We start from the raw sequence: 3,016 nt of genomic DNA, 5'->3' as shown, positions 1-3,016 counted from the left end.
TTTAACTTGCACATTCTCAATAAAAGGTCACAGATGTCTGGAGCCCTGCATCTATGAACGCAAGACATGAGCAGAACTCAAAGCTTTCAGCACATGTGGACAACAAGCAACTGGAACAACTACTTTACAGACTGATCAGCTGCTGCTTCGCCTGACTGGACAACACACTGACACATTGTTATCCACCAGGAGCGTCTGTTCATTCAGCAGCAGCTACAGACTGAACACCAACAACCTCGGCAGCACATGAACTTCACCTCCAACTGTTTCTCTTCTAAACATTGACTGTATCCACCCAAACAAGTCCAGTCTCTGCTTGTGGCTGCAGCACCTGGTTCTGTTGGATCCATGTGACTGGCTGTTTATCTCTCAATGCTCAGGTGAGTCGCTCTTCTTCTGCTTCGACCTGCTGACGGGGAAACAGCTCCCTCTGCTGGTCACTCCTCTTCCTCACACCTTCACCTGCTCCTCTCTCCATGAGGACCATCAGGTGTGCTCACTCATCCATCTGACAGCTTGAAGCAGGTAAATAAAAACAAGCTTTAGTTCTGATACTTGGTGTGTCTCTCCTCATGTTGTAACAAATATAATAAGCTGTGACTCTTCTTCTTCCAGGCCTGGCCGACACAGCAGAGCGTCCTGCAGCTCCTCCTCTGATGATGTGGAGACGGTTCCTCTTCCTGGAGTCTAAGAAGAAGTGTGTGTTCCTCCTGAGCTCTGCCACCATGAAGAAGATCACGACCAGAGCGTCTGAGGAGGATGACAACATAGACGTTGTGTACATGTGCTGCATGTGTTTTCTCTTTGATTAATGACAAGCAGTGGTCGTTGATGCATTCCTGGACAAGTTCAGCCCTTCTGTGCAGGAGTTTAAATGCTGTGTGAGAAAATAAAGCAGCTCCTAATCTTTGTCAGTGATACTTTTCAAGCACACCGATACAACAAGGGTGTCTGTTTCCCTCTAGTGGTCATTGTCAGTCACTACAGCTCCTCACAGATGAACTCAGGCAGCAGCTCCGGTTGCTGGTGGCGTCATTTAGAGCAGCTTACTCACTAGTTGATGGGGAGCGGCTAGTCATCTTCAGACAGCTACCTCAGGGCACTCTGTGTGGTTTTGTGGGGTTTCCTGCTGCAGGTGGCTTCACAGACTCACTGGTTTGGTTCTTAATACACCCACTGCAGAACCACATGAACACTAGGGGTGAGTTTCTAGTAAGATTTGGTCAGTCAGGGGGAAATTCTCTGAAGGACATCACTTTTCAACGTACCGATTTACGTAACTGATTTGGGGAAAACTGCATTTTCCTACTGTGCCCCATGGGCTGGAATAATCTGCAGAAAGATCTTGGATTAGAAACACTCATATATTAATAAATTTAAGGGCATCATGTGATTGTTTTTCTTGAGAGGTCCACTATGTTTTAATAGTTGTTTTATTTGTATTTGTTGCATCTCATATGATATGTATGTAAAAGAGATTTTGAATCTCAATGGGACTTCCTGGTTAAATAAATGTTAAATAAAATGTGTGTGTTCATTCATTAACACTTGTCTGTGATGGAACATTTGAAATTATGGTTTCCTTGTTGTTGTAAGTTTTTAATATGCTCACAGCAGCGTTTGTTTTTGGCTGCAAGACAGATTAATTATTTCAAACAGTTGATCATTGTCGTCTCTGAGGAAAAAAATGTAAAGATGACGTTCAGGATTTGGTTTGGTTTTCTCTCTTGGTTTCTACCCCTCTGACACATTCCTAATGTCCAACCCACGTTTCTGGAGCCAAAATCAGGCTACATGAAGCCATTCAGGGTAACTTCTGGGAGGAATGAGCTTTCTAACCTCAAGAGGAACATTTGGGAATATGCTGACATTACATTCGACTTGACTATGATGCTCAGATCTCAGAGGTTGGACCACTAATCATTTCATGGACAGGTCATTGATCAGGAGTATCTTGGTGGTTTACTGGTTGAATAACCAGACTTTAAAACAGAATGTTAGTGGATCAAATCCAGCCAGTGTTCTTTTTTTCTAACTGTGACAAAATGATGACGTATCACCCTGACAGTAACAACACTGAGTGAAGGTTGGTAGACACCCAAAGGTTTCTACATTGCAGCAGTGTTTTCAGCCAAACTAAAGATACAACACAAAGACCGTATGACTCGACAAGACAAGGAGAAGTTTACCAAAAAGCACTTTGTTTTGGAAGATGCTTCCTGGTGTGATGATATGATGAAACTAACTGTGTCTACCTGCCAGAGATGGTAGTGTAGAGGAAATACTTATGTCTTTGTATGCAGGAGGTTCATGGTTCAAATCCTGTTTTGGACTCACTTTACATCTTTGCACATGTTTGTCCAAAAGATCATGTGACTCTGTCAGACCAGGATGAGTCGACCAAATGATCCAGTTTATTGTATGGTGTAGATAAAGTGTTGCAGCCTTTGTGTTTCTCTGACTTGCTGAACGTTTGTGGTTCAAATCCACCCAAGGAACATTTGTTTTCAATTTATTCTGGAAGATTCTTCCTGGTGTCATGATATGAAGAAAATATATATGTAAACTGCAGGAGATGGTGGTGTAGAGAACGTATGTTTGGTTCCTTGTGCAGGAGGTCCATGGTTCAGATCCCATTTTACAGCACGACTGATATTTTTGTCCATATTCATGAACACATGCTAATATAAAATCTCCTCTGGTGATTGATGGTGTAGAGGAAAGGTCTTTGCCTTTCATACAGAAGGTTCATGGTTCAAGTCCAGTTTTAGACTTGCATTACATCTCTTCACATGTTTTTGTCCAAAAGATCATGTGACTCTATCAGACCAGGATGAGTCGACCAAATGCTCCAGTTCATTGTGTAGTGTAGCTAAAGTCTTGCAGCCTTTGTGTTTCTCCATCTTGTTGAGGGTTTGTGGTTCAAATCCACCCAAGGAACATATTCACACTTTGCTTTGGAAGATGCTTGCTTGTGTCATGATCAGAAGACAGTTAAACTTTTTCTTTGCCAGAG

The 3,016-nt window shown here is 42.6% G+C and overlaps 1 long non-coding RNA gene across 1 annotated transcript; it reads left to right on the top strand.

Annotated features, from left to right (window-relative positions):
- The first annotated feature begins 325 nt into the window (after positions 1 to 325).
- On the top strand, positions 326 to 1,545 carry LOC103371814 (uncharacterized). Its single transcript, XR_520962.1, has 2 exons — positions 326 to 525; positions 616 to 1,545. It is a non-coding gene; the product is annotated as an uncharacterized LOC103371814 (long non-coding RNA).
- The last annotated feature ends 1,471 nt before the right edge of the window (positions 1,546 to 3,016 follow it).

Source organism: Stegastes partitus, unplaced genomic scaffold (assembly GCF_000690725.1).
Source record: "Stegastes partitus isolate 25-593 unplaced genomic scaffold, Stegastes_partitus-1.0.2 Scaffold1652, whole genome shotgun sequence".
In the NCBI taxonomy this organism is placed as follows: Eukaryota; Metazoa; Chordata; class Actinopteri; family Pomacentridae; genus Stegastes; species Stegastes partitus.
Note: the sequence above shows the minus strand (reverse complement) of the source record. Positions and strands in the feature narration are given on the sequence as shown.